This window comes from Mobula hypostoma, chromosome 19 (genome assembly GCF_963921235.1).
Source record: "Mobula hypostoma chromosome 19, sMobHyp1.1, whole genome shotgun sequence".
In the NCBI taxonomy this organism is placed as follows: domain Eukaryota; kingdom Metazoa; phylum Chordata; class Chondrichthyes; order Myliobatiformes; family Myliobatidae; genus Mobula; species Mobula hypostoma.
This window is the reverse complement of record NC_086115.1, coordinates 64,361,615-64,368,954: the sequence shown is the minus strand read 5'-3', so window position 1 is coordinate 64,368,954 and position 7,340 is coordinate 64,361,615.

The following is a 7,340-nucleotide window of genomic DNA, read 5'->3' as shown; positions in this document are numbered from 1 at the left end:
AAAGTCTTATCCTTTTCATTCTTTCTTTATAACTCAGAATTTCCAGACCTGGCAACATTCTTGTAAATTTCCTCTGTACTCTTTCAACCCTATTTACATCTTTTCTGTAGGTAGGTGACCAAAACTGCACACAATACTCCGATATAGGCCTCACCAATGTCTTGGCATCCAATCTTCCGTACTCAATACTTTGATTTATGAAGGCTAATGTGCTGAAAACTTTCTTTACAACCCATCCACCTGTGATGACACTATCAAAAAATTACGGACCTGTTTTCCTAGATCCCTTCATTCCACCATACTCCTCAGTGCCCTAACATTCACTGTGTAAGACCTACCCTACTTGGTCCTACTGAAATGCAAAACCTCGCACTTCTCTGCATTAAATTCCATCTGTCATTTGTCAGCCCATTTTTCCAGCTGGTCCAGATCCCACTGCAAGCTTTGATGGTCTTCCTCAGCGTCCACAACACCCGCAATCTTAGTGTCATCAGTAAATTTACTGATCTAGTTAACCACATTATCATCCAGATCATTGATATAAATGACAAATAACAACGAACCCCCGGGATCCCTGCAGCACTTCACTGGTCACAGGGTCTAGTCAGAGAGGCAACATCTACTACCACTCTTTGGTTTCTCCACAAATCCAATAACCAATCCAATTTACTAACTCATCTTGAATGCCAAGCGACTAAACCTTCTTGACCAACATCCCATGTGTAACCTTGTCAAATGCCTTGCTAAAGTCCATGTCGACAAGATCCACTGCCTTGTCTTCATCAACTTTCCTGGTAATTTCCGTGAAAAACTCTATAAAATTGGTTAGACGTGACCTACCAAACTAATGCTGACTATCCTTAATCAGTCCATGTCAATCCAAATACTCATATATCAGGTCCCTCAGAATACCTTCCAATAACTTTCCCACGATTGATGTTAGGCTTACCGGCCTATAATTTCCTGGTTTATTTTTAGAGCTTTTCTTAAACAGCAGAACATTGACTATCTTCCAAACCTCTGGTACCTCACCTGCCGCTGAGGATGTTTTCAATATCTCTGCTAGGGCCACGGCAATTTCTGCACTTGCCTCCCGTACAGTCCGAGGGAATACCTTGTTCGTCCCTGGGGATTTATCCATCCTAAGATACTTCAGGACAGCAAGCACCTTTTTCTCGGTAATCTGTATAGAGTCCATGAAGCTAGTGCTGTTTTGCTTTACTTCTATAGACTCTGTGTTTGTCTTCTGAGTAAATACTGATGCAAAAAAATGCATTTAAGTTCTCCCTCATCTATTTTGGTGCCACGCATGGATTACCATTATGATGCTCCACAGGACCAAATTTGTCCGTTGCAATCCTTTTGTTCACATATGTGTAGAATCCCTTAGGATTCTCCGTCACCTTGTCCACCAAGGCAGCTTCAAGCCTTCTCTTAGCCCTCCTGATTGTTTTCTTAAGTGTTCTCTTATATTTCTTGTACTCTATACGCATCTCCTTTGTTCCTACCTGCCTACACCTGTAATGCACCTCCATCTTTTTCTTAACCAGGGCCTCAATATCTCCCTACATCTGTTATCTTTGCCTTTTATTCTGATAGGAACATACAAGGTTTGTACTCTCAAAATTTCACTATTGAAGGCCTTCCACTTACCAAGTCCAGCTTTGCCAGAAAACAACTTGTCCTAATCCACACCTCCAGATCCTTTCTGATACCATCAAAAATGTCTTTTCCTGAATTTAGAATCTCAACCCGTGGACCAGACCTACTTGGCATTGTGGTCACTAAATGCAAACTGTTCTCCTACATAAACCTCTGTCACCTGTCCTGCCTCATTCCCTGTTAGCAGATCCAGTATTGTACACTCTCTCATTGGAATTTCTTCATACTGATTAAGGAAACTTTCCTAAACACATTGGACAAACTCTATCCCATGTAATCCTTTTACAATTTTTCCCAGTCAATGTGTGAAAAGTTAAAATCACCAACTATAATAACCTTATGTTTTTTGCCACAGTCTATCAGCTCTCTACAAATTTGTTCTTCTAAATCCCTCAGATTATTGGGTGGTCTATCATACAGCCCCATTAACATTTTGATACCTTTCTTAGTACTCAGTTCCACCCATAACGTCTCACTAGATGACCTCCCCAGTTTGTGTTGGCTGAACACTGCCATGACATTTTCCTTGACTAGTAAATCCACCCCTCTGTTTTAATGTGCTGGTCCTGCCCCACATACAACCAAGTTGTCTCACTAATGGCTACAATATCATAATTCCAGGCACTGATCTATGCCTGAGCTCATCTGCTTCTCCTACAATACTTCTTGTATTAAATATATGCATCTGAGAACATTAGTCACACTTAACAACAACTGTTTCCACAACCTCTCCACTAACTATTCTGGCATTATGGTTCCCATCCCTCTACAACTAAAATTTAAACCCTATTGTGCAGCACTAGCAAATCTTCCCACTACAATATCAGTCCCTTCCAATTCAGGTGCAAACCATCTCTTCTGTAGTCCCACCTTCCCTGGAGAAGGCCAATGAATCAAAATTCTGATGGCCTCCTACCTATACCAACTCCGTCACCATCAGTTAAACTGTATAATCTTCCTATTTCTGGCTTTATTAGCATGTGGCATGGGTAGCAATCCTGAGATCACAACCCTGGAGGTCTGCCCTTTAAATTAGCACCAAATTCCCTGAACTCACTTTGCAAAACCTCATCTCTCTTCCTACTTATGTAATTGGTACCTACATGAACGACCTCTTACTGTTCACTCTCCCACTTAAGAGTGCTAAAGGCACAATCCAAGATATCATAAGAACATAAGATCATAAGATATAAGAGCAGAATTAGGCCATTTGGCCCATCAAGTCTGCTCTGCCATTTCATCATGGCTGAATCATTTTTCCTCTCAGCCCCAGTCTCCTGCTTTGCCCCATATCCCTTCATGTACTGACCAATCAGGAACCTAGCAACCTCTGCCTTCGATATATTTTTACAGACTTGGCCTCTACAGCTACCTGTGGTAATGAATCCCACAGATTCACCACTCTCTGGCTAAAGAAAGTCCTTCTCATTTCCATTCTAAAAGGACATACCTCTTTTTTGAGGCTGTGCCCTCTGTTCTTAGACACTCCCACCAGAGCAAATATCCTCTCCACTCCACTCCATCAAGGCCTTTCACCATTTGATATGTTTCAATGAGGTCACCACTCATTCTTCGGAATTCCAGTGAATACATGCCCAGAGCCATCCAACCCTCTTCATATGACAAGCAATTCAATCATGATATCAGTTTCGTGACCCTCCTATGAACCCTCTCCAGTTTCAGGACATCCTTTCTAAGATAAGGAGCCCAAAACTGCTCCAAGTGAGGGCTCACCAGTGCTTTATAAATTAAAACAGAATAAGAATCAGAATCAGGTTTATTATCACCGGCATATGTCGTGAAATTTATTAACTTAGCAGCAGCAGTTCGACGCAATACATAAAAGAGGAAAAATAATAATAACAAATAAATCAATTACAGTATATGTATATTGAATAGATTAAAAATTGTGCAAAAACAGAAATAATATGAATTTATAAAGAGAGGTAGTGTTCACAGGTTCAATGTCCATTTAGGAATTGGATGGCAGAGGGTAAGAAGCTGTTCCTGAATCACTGAGTATGTTCCTTCAGGCTTCTGTATCTCCTACCTGATGGTAACAGTGAGAAAAGGGCATGCCCTGGGTGCTGGAGATCCTTAATAATGGATGCTGCCTTTCTGAGACACCGCTCCTTGAAGATGTCCTGGGTACTTTGTAGGCTAGTGCCCAAGATGAAGCCAACTAAATTTACGAACCTCTGGAGCTTCTTCCGGTCCTGTGCAGTAGCCCCCCACCCCCATGTCAGACAGTGATGCAGCCTGTCAGAATGCTCTCCATAGCACATCTATAGAAGTTTTTGAGTGTATTTGTTAACATACCAAATCTTTTCAAACTCCTAATGAAGTACAGTCGCTGTCTTGCCTTCTTTAAACTGCATCGATAGGTTGGGACCAAGTTAGGTTCCTCAGAGATCAACATTACATCCTCGCTTTTATATTCTCATACTTTTGAAATGAATGCTAACATCGCTTTTGCCTTCCTCATCCCAGACTCAACCTGCAAATTAACCTTTAAGGAACCCTGCACAAGGACTCCGTAATATCCCAGACCCTGACACCCAGAAGCAACATACCATCTGGGAATCTTATTCTCATCCATAGAAGCTTCTTTCTGTTCCCCTAACTAATGAATCCCCTATCATCACAGCTCATCTCTTCTCTCCCCTTCCCTTCTGAGTCGCAGTGCCAGAGACCTAACCACTGTGACTTTTCTCTGCTAGGTAACCACACCCCACCCCCCCACAACAGTATCCAAAGTAGCATACCTGTTGTTGAGGGGAACGGCCACAGGGGTACTCTACACTGGTTCCTTATCTTCTTTCCCCTTCCTGTCACTCAGTTTCCTGTTTACGGCACCTTGGGTGTAACGACCTCCCTACGTGTCCTATCTATCACCCCCTCAGCCTCCCGAATGATCTGGAGTTTATCCAGTTCTTGTCCCAATACCTTAACACGGAATGTTAGAAGATGCAGCTCAATGCACTTCGCACAGTTGTAATCGTCAGGGACAATGGATGTCTCCCTGCCCTCCCACATCCCACAAGAGGAGAATTCCACTATCCTGCCTGGCATCTCTACTGTTCCCAAATGAGCAACTAACTGCAAAGAAGAAAAAAACAATAAATTGTGAGGTAGAAAAGAAACCTCTACCTAATAGAGACATAGAAAACCTACAGCACAATACAGGCCCTTCGGCCCACAGTGCCAAATATGTCCTTACCTTTAGAAATTACCTAGGGTTACCCATAGCCCTCTATTTTTCTGTGCATCAAGTACCTGTCCAAGAGTCCCTTAAAAGACGCTATCGTATCTGCCCCCACCACCGTCGCCGGCAGCCCATTCCATGCACTCATCACTCTCTGCAGAAAAAACTTACCCCTGACACCTCCTCTGTACCTACTTCCAAGCACCTTAAAACTGTGCCCTCTCATGCTAGTCACTTCAGACGTGGAAAAAAGCCTCTGACTATCCACACGATCAATGTCTCTCATCATTTTATACACCTCTATCAGGTCACCTCTCATCCTCCATCATTCCAAGGAGAAAGGGTCGAGTTCACTCAACCTATTCTCATAAGGCATGCTCCCCAATCCAGGCAACATCCTTGTAAATCTCCTCTGCACCCTTTCTATGGTTTCCACATCCTTCCTGTAATGAGCCGACCAGAACTGAGCACAGTACTTACTCCAAGTAGGGTCTGACTAAGGTCCTATATAGCTGCAACATTACCTCTCGGCTCCTAAACTCAATCCCACGATTGATGAAGGCCAATACACCGTATGCTTTCTTAACCACAGAGTCAACCTGCGTAGCAGCTTTGAGTGACCTATGGACTCAGACCCCAAGATCCCTCTGATCCTCCACACTGCCAAGAGTCTTACCATTAATACTATATTCTGCCATCATGTTTGACTAACCAAAATGAACCACCTCACACTTATCTGGGTTGAACTCCATCTGCCACTTCTCAGCCCAGTTTTGCATTCTATCAATGTCCCGCTGTAACCTGACAGCCCTCCACACTATCCACAACACCCCCAACCTTTGTGTTACCAGCAAATTTACTAACCCATCCCTCCGCTTCCTAATCCAGGTCATTTATAAAAATCACAAAAAGTAAGGGTCCCACAACAAATCTCTGAGGCACACCACTGGTCACCGACCTCTATGCAGAATATGACCTGTCCACAACTACTCTTTGCCTTCTGTGGGCAAGCCAGTTCTGGATCCACAAAGCAATGTCCCCTTGGATCCCATGCCTCCTTACTTTCTCAATAAGCCTTGCATGGGGTACCTTGTCAAATGCCTTGCTGAAATCCATATACACTACATCTACTGCTCTATCTTCATCAACGTGTTTAGTTACATCCTCAAAAGCAAGACCTGCCTTTGACAAAGCCATGCTGACTATTCCTAATCATATTATGCCTCTCCAAATTTTCATAAATCCTGCCTCTCAGGATCGTCTCCATCAATTTACCAACCACTGAAGTAAGCCTCACTAGTCTATAATTTCCTGGGCTATCTCTACTAATGCTTCTTTTTGCCTTCTCTGAGGGAAGCCTCTCTTTGCTGAAGCCTCAAAGATATAAAGCCTCAAAATCTCCACTCTAAATCTGAATATTCCGACGATGGCTGCTCTGACAATGGCCGCTCCGCTTGCCCAGCCTTACTTTAATTTGTTCTAGTCAATTAATCCCATACACTGATTGAGAACTACTCAAAACTCCAAAGTGCTGTGGATCGCTGCTTTTTTTACTTAATTGACAAACCTCAGTGAACTACGTCTTCTCACACTTCCGATCCCTGATTGGGTGCTGCTGAAAAAGATTTGTTGAAACTGTCATGGAATATCATGTTTATTTCAACAGCCTTATAACTATTTTCAGTCTCTCAGTGCTACAATCAGAAATTCCCACCTGCTTCAAAAGGGCAGCAATCATGTCCAAGAAGAGCAGGATGAACTGCCTTAATGACTATCATCTGGTAGTACTCACATCTACGTCAATGAAGTGCTTTGAGAGGTTGGTTGAGGCTGAAATCAATCCTATCTCAGCAAGAATCTGGAACCACTGCAATTTGCCTGTCGCCACAATAGGACTACAGTAGATGAGATCTCATACCTGGACAATGGTAATATTTACAACAGGCTGCTGCTTATTGACTACAGCTCAGCATTTAACACAATCATTCCTCAAGTTCTGATCAAAAAGCTCCATAAGCCAGGCCTCTGTACCTCCCTCTACACCTGGAGCCTTGACTTCCTCATTGGAAGATCACAGTCTGGGTGGATTGGAAATATCATCTCCACCTCGCTGACAATCAACACTGGCACAGCTTAGGGATGTGTACTTAGCCCACTGCTCTACTCCCTCTACATCCATGACTGTATGGCTAGACTCAGCTCAAATGCCATCTATAAATTTGCTGATGACACAACTATTGTTGGCAGAATTTCAGATGGTGATAAGGAGACACACAGGAGTGAGATAGATCAGCTGATTGATGGTGTCGCAGAAACAACCTCACAATAAGACCGAGAATTGACTGCGAACTTCATGAAGGATAAGACAAGGGAACACACACCAGTCCTCATCGAGGGATCAGAAGTAGGAAAGGTGAGCAATTTCAAGTTCCTGGATGACAACATCTCTGAGGATCCATCCTGGGCCCAACAA